The sequence below is a fragment of the Hemicordylus capensis genome, chromosome 6 (assembly GCF_027244095.1).
Source record: "Hemicordylus capensis ecotype Gifberg chromosome 6, rHemCap1.1.pri, whole genome shotgun sequence".
NCBI classification, from domain to species: Eukaryota; Metazoa; Chordata; class Lepidosauria; order Squamata; family Cordylidae; genus Hemicordylus; species Hemicordylus capensis.
The window spans coordinates 82,526,257-82,540,649 of NC_069662.1; the positions used below are offsets into that span (position 1 = coordinate 82,526,257).

The following is a 14,393-nucleotide window of genomic DNA, read 5'->3' on the forward strand; positions in this document are numbered from 1 at the left end:
TTTGAGAGGCAAAGAACACTACAGATTCCATGTTCCCAGGCAGAAAATGACATCATTTCCACTGAAAGAGAATCTGCAACGACCACTCCCATCTCTAGTGAGCCCTTCCTGCTGCTGATTATCATTACACCAGCCAGTGTGGTGTAGTGGTTAGAGGGCTGGACTAGGACCGCGGAGACCCAAGTTCAAATCACCATTCAACCATGATACTAGCTGGGTGACTCTGGGCCAGTCACTTCTCTCAGCCTAACCTACTTCACAGGGTTGTTGTGAGGAGAAACCTAAGTATGTAGTACACCGCTCTGGGCTCCTTGGAGGAAGAGTGGGATATAAAATGTAAAAAAAATAAATTAAATTAAATTAAAAAATCTCCCTTTTCTCAATGGTAAGCTTTTTGGCTTGGGAAGGGGGGAATTGGCATGGAGGGCTAACTACTAATGGGATAGGAATGAATCCATAGGAACATAGGAAGCTGCCTTACACTGAGTCAGACCATTGGCCCATTTAGCTGAGTATTGTCTACTCTGATTGGCAGTGGCTTCTCCAAGGTTACAGGCAGGAGTCTCTCTGTCTGGAGATGCCAGGAAGGGAACTTGGAACCTTCTGCATTCAAAATGGTCTGGGCCTGAGGGGAGACATTCTGAGTGGTTAGTGTTTGTATTTCTAACACCATACTTGCAAACTCACCCCCATTACTACTTACAACTGGCTCTTCATCAGACGCTATTAGAGTTAGTTATACTAAAGGGCCAGGTGAGTAGCGGAGGCTGGGTGTGTGGTCAGTGTGGACTCCACACCGAGCTGGGCAGTGGTGTGGGGGTGGCAGCAGTGGCAGGATTTTAAATGATATAATGTCCTTCTTCACTGCCCTCCCTGCCCCAGCCACAACTGCTCCAACTGCCATGCAGAGGGAGTGGAAGCACCACAGTGGGAGCGGAAGCACCCATCCCTCCAAGAATTGGTGCCCTCGGTCTGCCTAGTGGACAGACCAACCTCAGAGAGAAGTGTGAGTGCACTATTATGCTCTTGCACAGCTCACACAGTTCATTCAGGTTAATGTGGAGAATTGTGTCCAAAAGCAATAAATAATAAACCCTTTTGAACTGAGAAGAAAATAATGGCCAACATCCTGACTATCACTGCACTTGTGCAAGGGTATTGCATTAGTGCAAGGCTGTTATGCTAGCTTCTTCTGCTAAGTTTGGAGCTTGCACTTCAGACTAGTGTCGCACTAGCATAAACATGTTTGTGCTTTCACAATTGTGCAACCTGTGCCATGCCTCATATTTCAAGGGAATTTTGTGCAATAGCACAACAGAGCAGTTTGAAATGGAGCCTATCATGCAGCTTGTTTTGGGCGTGGCTTGTGTGCCCCAGCCCCAACTGAATGGAATACAAGGCAAAGGGGCAATAGCGATTGGCTGCTGGCAGGGAAAGGGGTGGAGCCAAACAGCCATTGAGGGTCTCAGCTGCTATAGCTGGCAGTTCATGCTTGGAGAGTGACCCTCCTCACTAATTGTCCTTTTGGGGCCTGAGTAGAAATTTTTTAGCCCCATCCTGGAATCTTTTTTGCCTACTTCAGACAATGTTCCCTTAGATAGCTAGGTTCTTCCCGATCACAATGACAAGTACAGTGCAAATGGGAACATTTTATCCAATAGGGTTAATGAACACCTTAAGGTACTCAGGGACTCCAAGGGGCCACCAGGGAGAGGAGTGAACACGGGAACCCTATCGCCTAGCTATGCCCCTGATGCATACACATACATATATACACATACACAAACACACATATATGGCAAACCAGATTACATTGTTTAAATGTCCAAATATCAACACCTAAGTGCCATGTCTGATGTGATGAGCAGTATATCATTGCTGTAATGGTCTGTCCCAAGGCTGTTGCGGACTTCAAAGCAAGCCCTGACACAATTCAGAAGCAGTAGATGTGGAAGCAGTGTCACTGAAGGTTTCCCCATTCATGACAGTGGGAAACCTGCGGAAATGCTGCTTTCCCATCTACTGCTTCTCAACATGTCAACCCATATATACATTCAATTAAAGGGAAAAAAACCTTCAGTGGGATATTAAGGGTGGGTCAGCAATAACTGAGTTCCAAAATCTGAGGACATTTGATAACCAATGATGTTCACACCATAATGGCATGAGATCTGATGTCCAGTCTGAGATATTGTACTGGCCTCCAAAATCATAATCATGGATACATTATTTGATGAGGTCCTCCATGCTCCAGTGCATTATCTGCATAGGCTGGTGGCAACAGGCTGGGAATTAGTGTTACCGCATTAATTTTGTAATATTGTATTTTGATACAATATCTCAGGCTCAACATCAGATCTCATGCCCTCATGGTGTGAACATCATGGGCCATCAAATTTCCTCTTTTTTTGAAGCTCAGCTGGTGCTGCCACACCCATAACTATCCCTGTAACATGGAGATTTTTGTGTGCTTTAATTAAATTTCCTTGCTTTTTAAAACAAAGGATGCCACAGTACTGTGACAAGCAGGAGTGTAGCTATAATTGAGGGGGTGGGTTCAAAGAACCCAGCTCCCGAACTCCACCCTTCCCTATATTCTTCATTATCTCCCTCACTCCAAGGGGCTGCAGGGGAGAGGGGTGAACGTAGGCCCCTTCTCCCCTAGCTACGTCCCTGGTAACAAGTTCAGTGGTGGGGGAGCATTCAATAAATGAACAATGGCCTCCTGTCATTTTTTCCCCTGGTGCACAATTTTTTCACCCATTATTTTTGTAGCACCTCCCCTGCGCGCAAACTCCATTGTGGCGCTTTAGCACTGCTGCTTCTCCTCCACCCACTTCCTTGCTCTCTCACCTGCTGACTCATCTTGCCACCGCTCTTGCCTCCCCTCTTGCTGCCGTGCTTGCCACAGGCCACACTCTTGCTACCACCAGCCCCACTCCTCCTGCCGGCATAGAGTAATAAACTCTATAGCTCTCTAACAAAGTTATAACTCAGTCAGATTGCTTTCCACAAAACCTATCAGTGGGATCAATTCTAACCCAGGATAGTTAGCAGCAGTGTTTACCATAATCAAGTCTTTTTAAAAAAAACAAACAAACACAGTGAACCATATTCTAATCTCAATTACTCTGGCAAAAAATTGACATTTGTGGAATTATTCTAGATTATAGCTGCATAATAGTATAATTGACCCAATGGTTAGAGTTGTCATGTTCAGCAGCACCTAATTGCCTCTGAAAGGTATGCAGTTTGTACTCTTTCCCCCTAATTACTCAGTGAATTGCAATTAACACTCATTCTATTTTCAGAAGCATTTTGTAAAAATCTGATGGTGGGTTGTTTTTTTTAAGATAAGTATCAAGCTTCAACAACACTATTTGCATGTCATTCTATGATTTATGGCATGCAGCAAATGCAATTTGACTACTGGTCTTTATGCATAACTAATAATACATATTTAGGCAATCAGAAAATATTGTTGATTTTATGTTTAACAGCAGTACTCAGAGGAAACAAATGCTGAGTGCTTTGGAAAGTAAGGAATGGCAATACTATCTCTTTTTCTCAGTTAAATGGAAACTTGCTTTAGGAAATGGGAAACCAGCAAAGTAAATCTGTTTTAAAAATAGTTGACGTTTAGTTGCCGTTAAGCGGTCCTGTGGTTTGCTTAACCTCAGCTGGTGATCATCTGGTTGACCGGGTTAAACAGCTTCTCCCCAACCTGCCGCTGTTTCTGGCAGCGAGCTGGTGGGAAGGAGTGGCTGTGCTGAGCATGGTGGCTGCTCTAATGAGAGCAGCCACCACGCTTGTGTCCTGGGGCACCCTGAGATTTGGGAGGGGGGAAGTCCTCCCACTCCCAGTGTCTCCCTCCGTTGAACCACTGCTCATGTGGGTGCGTGGTGTGGTGGAGGGGAGGATGGTGGCTGCTCCTTCCTTCTCTGCAGCCCGTCCTCCTTCCCCAGTGAGGTCATGAAAAATCCTCAATGTATATAGAGAAAATATAAAGGCTATTCACATGCTTCCCACAAGCATGGGGAGTGTGATAGTGGGGAAGTCAGGGTGTAATCTACTCTTCCCCCAGAAGATCATCTGCTGCATCTTCAGCATGCCGCCGGCCACCCAGCGTGGATCAGTGGAGGTCAGGACTCATTCTCCCAGTCCCCACATATCCAACGATACAATGAGGGATACCCATTTTGCAACAGGCACAACAGGTGCCCAAATTTGTGTCTGCTCGGGTTGCAAGCAGCCCGAGCAGACACATGACCTCGCTGGGGTTTTAAGGTCACACTCACACCCTTAATCTCTGCTTAAGACCAGGGTAAAAAGCTGGGTCAGGTGGGCAGGCAGTGCCAGGTTCCACGTGGATCCAGCGCTTCACATGCAGAGCCTAACCAGGCTGGTCTGCCCTACCCTGGGTTAGGCTGCACGTTTGAATATCCTCATATTTATTTATTTATTTATTTGATTTCTATATTGCCCTTACAAAAATGTCTTGGGGTGCTATATTATTTATTTATTTGTTAAATATGATGGGGATTCCATAATATTTTACTACAAAGGCCTTCTGGCAGATTTTTTTAGTTTCCTAGGGGCTTATCCTATTGATTTAGTAAGTTTCAATACAGGGTTGAAATAGTGAGGCGCTTCACACGATCGGTGTGAAGCACCTGAGAGGGTTCTTGTGGGGAGTGCGGGCCCCCGCAAATGAGCAGTTGCTTGTAGCTGGGCAGCCGAATCGGCCACCCACACGACTGCCGGCTCTGTCACGGAGCTGACAGGGGCAGCAGGTATCAGGGGCGCGTGGCCTCTGGAAGTTCCAGGACATCCCACACAAGCATGCAGGGCATCCTGGAGAGACACCCAAGTCTGGGAGGCTGCTTGCAGCCTCCCGGTGGGGGTCTCCTTGTGTGTCGCCATGGCGCAGAGCCGTGCCATGGCAGCACACAATCTGAAAACCCGGGTTAGCGGAGCGCTCACCCTGCTAACCTGGGCTAAGGGGAGGGCTACTTTGGCGGGCTAGCCACAAGAGAACCACTGGGCTCACCCGTGAGCCCACTGGTTCTCACGATGGGGAAATACCGGGCTGGGCTTCTTTAGCCCGGTTTTCCCCCATTGTGAGAATAGCTTCATAATGTGTCAAAACATTTTTGATGGCACTGAAGCATCCTTTTGCAGTGATTGACTGAGCTATCCTAATGCCATAGAGGGACATGATGGGCAGGAGGGTATTTGGAAGGTCTCTTCTCCTCTTCCCCTCCTATCCTGCTGTTTTGCAGTAACCAAACCATTCCACAACTGGTTGTAGGTAGGGAAATAATTGCTAGGATTTACAAGTAAGAAATGGAAACAAACAGTAACAGCTATTTCATTATCGATGTAAGAGAAGCACTTTGTTAACCAACTTAGTCTTCAGTTACACCATTTATACAATTTGCAGCAGCAAGAATACACTTATGTAAACATACTGTTATGAGTATAGCTGTTGGATTACTGTGAATGGCCTATTCTGTGGAGTACCCTATGGCTGTTCTACGGTGTCTAGAGAAACTAATAGATGATTAAGGACCTAACAGAAGAACCTTGATGTTCCTTGATGACTGTGGGTATTTTCTTCATGTTGCAGAATCTCTTTGAAGGCTTTGGAAAGCAATACCCTTCAGCTGGGAGGGAGGAAGCACAAAAACAGCTCACACAGTTTTGAATTTGAGACAGTGAGAGGCAGGGAGAGCTAATAGGTTTTAGATAGAGTTCTTTTGAAGAATCTGAAAAACAGCCTAAAAGAATTACATTGTCAGTTGCTAGAGATGTACAGTTGTTTGGTGTGAAAGATAAGGATATCTATTTTACTATTATTCCAGTTTGTGACGATATGAATCTATGCAGTGCCAAATGATATATGGAAGAACTGCTCCGATGAGATGCAAGGGGAGGACTAGCACATGAATCAATAAAGATGAGAGGAAATCCATACCTCATTTACAATATTTTTTATCTCTTGCATCCAGAATAATTACAAATATTTATGTTCCTTGCCTTACAAGAAGAAAACGTGCATCTTCAGAGGGAAATGCCATTGCAATATAACTTTGAATCAAATAAAATGTGCATGAACATTGAAGATACACAATTTTCTCTTGATTTACAGTGAAAATCATGCCACAGCAAAGCAAATAGTTGCATTGTGAATGACCTATCATAGATCTCACCACCACAGACAGAACTTTCATCTCACCTCAATGTCACCTCAAATGCAACTTTCTACAGACTTCAGGACTATTCACATTATGAGGCTGTTCTCACACACACACACTAACCTTGGCTAGGGAAGCCCAGCCTGGGTTAGGCTGTATGTGAAAACTGCTGGGATCAGGCCCGATCCCAGCCGGGCAGCGCCACTTAGCCCAGCTCATTAATCCGGCTTTTAGCTGAGGTTAAGGGCTCAAGCAAGCCTTTAACACGGGCTCCAGTATCATTTGTTCTCTGGGGCTGCATTCAGCCCCAGAGGACACAGAGATGGGTGCCTAGAGTGCCCATCTTCTGGGGGAATCCCCCAATGCACTGCACATGTCAATTGCATTGTGGGAGGCCAGGATGCACTGTCCTGGCCTCGGGAGCTCCATACAGCGCCACACAGAGAGGATCATCTGGGAGTGCAACCCGTGCTCCCAACAACACTTTAGCGAACATCTGGGGGGGGGGGAACGTGGGTTGGAGCAGCCTTCCCCCCACCTGCCCTGTCTTGTGAATGGCCCCATTGTATTGTATGCATTTACAACCACCTATATATTCATATGGGTTTTCATGTGACTACATGTATTAATTTTGAAAGTCAACATGGGAACTGGACCCCTCAAAAATGTAAAGTACAGATTGCATGAACTGTTGTACATGTGTTGAACATAACACGTGAATAACTGTAGGTGTGTACAGATCAATACACATGTGTACTCTATACATAGATTGCATACACATTGAACTGATGTGTGAATAGGGCTATTGTGTCCATTAATCAAGTATCAAGAAATGAAGTGATGGTGCTCATGCCTGTGTGAACCAGTCCTAGGAGAAGATTTCCATCTTAGCCTTCTTCCTGCCAAGTTAGCGTAATTAGTTTCTCCGGCTGTACTTGCATGCTGTATGACCTGAAATGTGTATGGGCATAGATACATGCTACTTCCACACCATGGAAATACAGCACACTAGAGCTGGAGGCTTGCAAGACTGGAATTGATAGAAGACTTTGAGTCACACTCACAGTAAACATGACAGTCATCAAATGGTCTCTGCATGCTGAGTCATCCCTGCTTGGCCCTTGATGTTTAGAATGACTTACAAAATGGAGGCCGGTCACTATGTTGTGTCTTTCTACAGCTCCATTCCACATTCTTAATGGCCACTGGAGGGGGCATGGAGATCCCCATTGTGATGACCAGGTTCCACATGCTGTTAGAGGCTGGACAGTTATCAATCTTCACAGGGAGGCCATTTTCAGCAGCACTATCTTGGTGACCACAAGATATGCTCTGGCCCTGTGTCTCCTGTCCTTGTAGCTTTTAAACACGTAACCACCCTCTGCCTCTTATTGTCAAGGCTTTCATTACACTGGGGCAGCATTATCTGTGAGTTCAAAATGTGAATCGAGCTTATGAATGGGCATAGTTCATTTTGATTGAAGTTTAATTAGCAGCCACTTACCTTCGAGACTGCAATCATTTATTCATCTCCCCCCGTTAGATTTGAATTGAAACTGAAGTTTCAGTCACCCACAGCTTCTTGCAAAGAAATCTCTAGTCACTAGTGCAAAAAATGAAGGGTGTGCGGCAGGTGTTCAAAACACTGGCTGCTTTGAAAATATGAATAATGGGACACCTCTTCAGGAAGCTTTTATATTCTGATTTGCATTAGTCCTTCCCATCTGGAAGAGCATAATTTGCAAGAGGGTTTGAATTAAAGTATTACTACAATGGTACATAATTATAGCACACTACATAGTAGAGTCTGTGGCCTCCATTAGGATTCTGCAAGGCAGTCATTTTGTGTGTGAGAGAAAGAAACAAAATAATTCTTGAGGCCCCCAAGGCTGTATTCTTCTAGTAGCCAGAATCACGCATAATGTCTTCCATTTTCTGAAGCGCACGCTCTCTCTCTCTCTCTCTCTCTCTCTCTCACACACACACACACACAAACACACACACACACACACAGGCAAACACACTCTGCCAGCATAAAGTCATCCTTGTCTGGCTCACTGAGGTGGTGTGGCTCATGTGCTGTGCAAGCAGCAGAGCCTTGAAAAGAAATCTGATCATGCGGGCAGGCAGGAGCCCTCTTCCCCATCTTTCTCCTTGCACCATCCTTACTGGTCGTGTGAACAACTTTTGTGCATTTTAAAATTACCTTGATCATTTTGATGTTTCTCTTAGTAAGTCAGTCAGTGAAGTAATATACAGTAAGACAATATATATAGCCAAATACAGTAAGACAACATATATAACCAAACAGAATTTTCAGGCTTCGTGGTGGGGATAAAATTTTCTGGCCTATCCGGCCTCTTCTAGCCATTTGGCCAATCACCATTGGTGGAAACATTAATAAGACATTCAGACATTCATGACAGCTTGAGAAAAGTAAAGCACTGAAATAAAGCCAAAACTCTCAATGCAATCAAGGATGTCAAGAAATCCTGAAATCTGTGAACAGATTAAGTATTACCAATGAAGTGGAAAGAAATGTGCTGAGAAACAATGAGAGAAAATGGCCTCTAATTTGCAGTGTTAAGCATTCTCAGAGACAATGAACAAGTATTCACATACACTTGTGAGCTCTTTCTAGTAACTTTTTTTTTTTAATTGCCCTAATCATTTCACATGCACAATATTGAGCAGACAGGTCAAACAGAGGGATGGATAATATTCAATGAAAGATGCCCGGTTATTAATTGAAATGACAACCACATTTAATACTATCAGAAATTACCTGAAAAACCATTTTCTACTGTCATTTTAAAAAATCTCCCTGTCTAATTGTGTTTTTAATGATAGAGACAAGCGTATCTTAACTAATTATTTAGAGATACTGAAATAACTCATGTTGGCAACTACTTAGTGAACTTTTCCTGGACATTTGGTTTGCCTTTTTCTTGTAACTGTTAAGAAAAAAACCCACTCATCTTTTCATGTGATGAAATATGAGGCTGTGTTGTGAAGAAGGATGCTGCTTGAAAGTGAAACTGGCTAACATACTGCACAATGTTCCATCTCCTTTGTAATGCAATATATGCACAGTTGTGCAAGAGCGCTCTTGCACAAATGCAGGGATTTGTGAAAATGCAGTTGCACAGTCTATGGCCATTATTTCCCATGACCGGTCATGCAACTACATTTGCACAAGTTCCTGAATCTGCGCAAGAGCGCTCTTGTGCAACTGCATGTACATTCTGTTACAGGACAGATGGAATGTTGTGCAGTATGTCAACTACTAATTCTAATGAAACATTCATCTTGTTTGGGATGGCTGCTCTTTAGCATGGCAGAAACTGGAAATTTCTTTGAGCAATTTTTTGGTTTGTTGAGTTCTGGAGTTTTAGTCCATGCATTAAATGATCCCTATAAGATCAGTCAGATTATTGGAACAGAGGTCCCAGGAACAGAATCCTCATGTATTCAGAATGAAAAATTGTACCTCTCCTTTTCCAACAATAGTAAGATATTGGTGGCATTTCATGGCAGAACAACTTGTACAACTTGTGTCCCACTTAGCCAAATGCAGCCAACCATCCATGTATTGTGGCCAGAGAGCAGCTTGATCAATTTCCTGCTTTTTGTATGTGCTTGAGACTGCATAAACAAGGAGGTTGAACATTTCAAGTACCTGGCAGGCCACAAGACATGGCAGGTGTGCTGTGTTTGGCTTGTTAGATAACGAGTTATGCCTGCCTGGATTAGAGAAAGCTAAGATCTTTCTCTCCACCTTCTCTTCCACGATTTGTGCCTTTCTTGCTTCCTCTCACCAGGTCTGGCCTGTGTCAGTCTTGATTCTGGTGTCTCTTTATTCTGCTGTCATCACCACCTGAAACATTTGGAAAATCTCAGAGCATTCTTATGAGCCAATCTTTTGAGACCTGGAAATGACCTCCTCCTCCTCCTCCACCACCACCTATTTATATACTGCTCTTCAACCAAAGTTCTCAAAACAGTTTACATTTAAAAAATCAATAATACATAAATGAGATGGTCCCCTGTCCCCCAAAGGGCTCACACTATAAAAAGAAACATAAGGTAGACTCCTGCAAGAGCCACTGGAGGGATGTTGTGCTGGGGTTTGATAGGGCCAGTTGGTCTCCTCCTGCTAAATATAAGAGAATTGCCACTTTGAAATGTGTCTCTTTGCTCAGTTAACTGTCCAAAATGGTCTTACATTTGCCCAGTAGGGCTCTGGAGGAAAACATAATGTTTTCAGACTTATATAAACCATCCCTTGATTGGTGGAATCCAGTACTGTCCAAATTGTTCATTTGAGCCACTAGGACATATGTGCTTCCTGCTGAGTGGAAACAGAGCATTGTTTTTCCAGTATTCAAAAATGATAACAATTAGGGCCCATGTAATGACTGCCTAATAAGCTTTTTGGTGTCGCTTTTTTCTGCATACAGCAAATACTTAATGAATAAACTTGTAGAAAAGGGCAAAAAAGTAACCACATTATTTACTCTGAAAAAGTTATTGTACAATCAACTACAGTTTGGGTTGGCTTGTTTGTTTAAAGCATGGTTGAATTTGCCATTGGGTTGAGTCCGAACCAAACCACAGGCTTTATTCTCAGCTTGTTGAAAGAGGCTTGGCACAGAGCAGCTGAGAAACAGCTGTGGATTGGTCGAATGGCAGAGGGAGGGGCCAAAGAAACCACTGACAGCAAAACAAACCATGCTGCCATTGGGTTGTCTGCGGATGAATTATCTGCTTGTTTGGGGAAGCTTGGTTAGAAGCTTCTTTGGCTCCTCATTTTGTCTGTCAGGGCCCTATGACTCTGTTATCTTGCCCAACAGCCCTTGCCAAATTAAGGGCCTGACTAAACATCTATGAGGCTGTTCTCATGACCAGCCTAACCCTGTGTGGGCAGCCCAGGCAGGATTAGGCTGGTCGTGAGAAGGAGCAGGATCCTCACAGATCCTGCTGCTCTCCACCTGCCTAACCCTCTTAATGAATGTGGCTGTGAGCCAAGGCTAAGGGTTACCCTGGCTACCAGGTTTCATGTGTATCATATGTCTCCTTGGGCTGAATTCATTCATTCATTCATTCATTCAATATACCGCCTAGTATAGAAATATCTGAATTCAGCCCGAGGAGACACAGAGATGGGCTCATAGAGCACCTGTCTGATGGGGGAAACCCCCATTGCAACATGCATGTCATGTGTTGCATTGTGGGATGCATGGAGGCCAGAACAAGTTCCAGCCCCGGATCCCTCTGCCCTGCTCCGTGCAACTTCGAGCAGGGCTGCCTGTATGGGTGTGTGGAAGGGAGGTAAGTGCAAGCAGCCTTCCTCCCCGCTCTCCCTTGAGCCTTTTCTCCCCAATCATGAGAAAGGGCTCTATATGTTGCTTTTGTGTATTTAGCTGCAGATATTGACATTGTTGCTAGAAACTGGCTATGGCAAAAATAGTATATACCAGAGGGGCAGAGCACAGGCGAGTCACAGGGTGAAACTAGGGTCTATAAATCTGAACATATCCTAAACCAAGATTTGCCCATGTCATGAACTACAGCATCAGCATTCTGCTAAGACCTGTACCCTGTTATCATATGCTGATATTGGACGTCTGCCCAGAACTTCTGGTGCTACTGCTCTGGGTCACTCTGGCAGTAAAGCAAAAACTCCCGCTCACAGCATTCCTGTTCTAGAGATTCATGCCAAATTGAGGGCAGTTGGAGTGAACTGTTGAGAAAGAAAAAGGAAAATGAGACATGGGATATGTCTTTCCTGTGCTTGGTAGATCTAACATCACCGTGGAAGAACAGGTGACAATGAGCCATAGGTATCATTCAAAAACATTTAAGTGAATAGAAAATAATATTAAGCTTTGAAAATATATGAATAAAAAGGTTCTTTAATTAGAAATGTGTCTGCCATGGCTGCTTGCAGCCATGGAAGGCACACTCAGGAAGGGGTGTCCCAGAAATGCACCATTACTGGGACTCCGAGGGGCAGGGCACCACATGGTGGCGCTTCCCTGCACTTGACCCCCAGAGCTGTCAGACAAGGCAAAGGAGTGCCACAGCTGAGCTGCCGCTCGTCTGGGAAGCTGATCCACTCACCCAGGGAGGAGGTGAGAGGGGTCAGTTGTTCATTTGAAAGGAGTGTCGGGCAAACCCGCTCTCCCCACAGACGGAGCTGGAGCCCTTCTCACTTGACCATGAGAAGAGCTCTATTATGTCCTACTCTTACAGCAGTTTCCCATTAAAAGGCTACAATTGATCTGAATTTTATTTTTATTTTTACATTTTATATCCATCCCATTCTTCCTCCAAGGAGCCCAGAGTGGTGTACTACATACTTCGGTTTCTCCTCTCAACAACGTTGTGAAGGCTGAGAGATAAGTGACTGGCCCAGAGTCACCCAGCAAGTATCATGGCTGAATGGGGATTTGAACTCAGGTCTCCCTGGTCCTAGTCCAGCACTCTAACCACTACACCATGTATGACACCGATGAGATATGTATCAGTTTTTAAAATGCACTAGCAACTTTAGAAGTTGAAAAACTATGAAGCATTATAAGTAAATACCAACACTTGAAAAAAGTGTCCATCATGAAGATCTAACACTAATTGGAAACCTATATACAATGGCAGTATCCAGACTAACGCAGCCCTTACATTAGAATGTTTTACCTGCAGAAAGAGTTTTTCCAATCCCCTCTTCCCTCTACTGGCCCCGATACTCCCAAAAATATGTCCCTAAGGGCTGAGGGACCCACAGGAACATATATCAGGGGCAACAGGGCAGAGGGATAGGCGAACATTTTTGTGTGAGCATTGTAACAAGAGAACCGAGTTAGTCTGGCTGCTGCTCATTATGTTGGCTTTAGATGCAGAGTGAGAGGATATTGAAGCAATGGGGTTAGAGTAGAACATTGCCTTCTCCAATTCTCAACTGAAAAAGTCTCCCAGTATATCATTCTTTTTCTTATCAGAACTAAGTGCCTTTCTCATTCTTATTCAGTTCTTTTCTTCTAGCCAGCTGAAGATAAATTGAATCAGGATGCAAAAAAAGAGGACAGGTTTACTGATGAAGCCACATCCTGAAATAGAATTGCCTTTTCTACAGTTCAGTTTAGTGGGTAAATGGAATTTTGTGGTCAGATGGAAACTTGGTTAGGGAAGCAAAATAGATGTGGGGGGTGGGGCATCTGGAAACCTCTCAAATGGGATGATGATGATGTATTAACAAATGTAGAAACAGGAGTGTGTCCAAACACAATGAAAATACAACATACGCACATAAGAAACATAATGCAAAAAACAACCTATGTTGAATAATATTGACTATGAGAATATTCTACGTATCAGTGATGTAAAGATTTGGATCACACTCACCCCTCGGGTGTATGGTGTAAAAAAAATGCAGTGCAAAAAAAAAGGGCCAACCACAGACTTCCATATACATGGCCATATGGCATATACATATATGTCCCTGCTAACTGAGCAAAGAGGCACCTTTTAAAAGTGGTGATTTTCTTTATTTAGCAGGGAGAGAGTGACTGGCCCTATCCAACCCCAGCACAGCATCCCTCCAGTGGTTGTTGCTAGTGTCTTCCTTATGTTTCTTTTTTAGACTGTGAGACCTTTGGGTACAGGGAGCCATTTTATGTATGTATGCATGTATGTATGTAAACTGCTTTGGGAATTTTGGTTGAAAAGCGGTATATAAATATTCGTTGTCCTATTCGTATATACACATACCACCCATGTCATGATGTAACATTATTTGGCAGGGGGTTCTAGGAAAAATGGTGGCGACCAGGAAGAGCACTCCCCCCACTGCACCCTCCATCAGAAAGAATCACTCTTATTTTCAGCTTTTGCTGAATTTGCCACTCTGGGTACATACTTCAGGTTGAAACCCCACTGAATCTAGATTGCTAGAAAATCCTTGTCTCTGCCTATTACTGTTGCTCCACCTAATGCCTCCTGGCTTTGGGTCTCTCTCCCAATCTGCCCCACATGGGACAAATGCTGACATTTGAAGTCCTACTGTATCTGAGGGTTTCTTCTTCTTCTTCTTCTTCTTCTTCTTCTTCTTCTTCTTCTTCTTCTTCTTCTTCTTCTTCTTCTTCTTCTTCTTCTTCTTCTTCTTCTTCTTCTTCTTCATTCTGCCTGCCCCAGGGCCTC

At 44.1% G+C, this 14,393-nt stretch overlaps 2 protein-coding genes across 2 annotated transcripts in view; one reads left to right on the top strand and one right to left on the bottom strand.

The window, feature by feature from the left end:
• LOC128332022 (uncharacterized) overlaps window positions 1-5,973 on the top strand; it is a 64,255-nt gene extending 58,282 nt beyond the window's left edge. Inside the window, exon 7 of the mRNA XM_053266201.1 lies at window positions 5,865-5,973. The gene's annotated coding sequence lies outside the window, so the exon portion shown is untranslated. The remainder of the gene's footprint in view (window positions 1-5,864) is intronic.
• Window positions 1-14,393, bottom strand: part of CNTNAP2 (contactin associated protein 2) — a 1,803,519-nt gene that overhangs the window by 1,485,169 nt on the left and 303,957 nt on the right. The window lies entirely within an intron of this gene.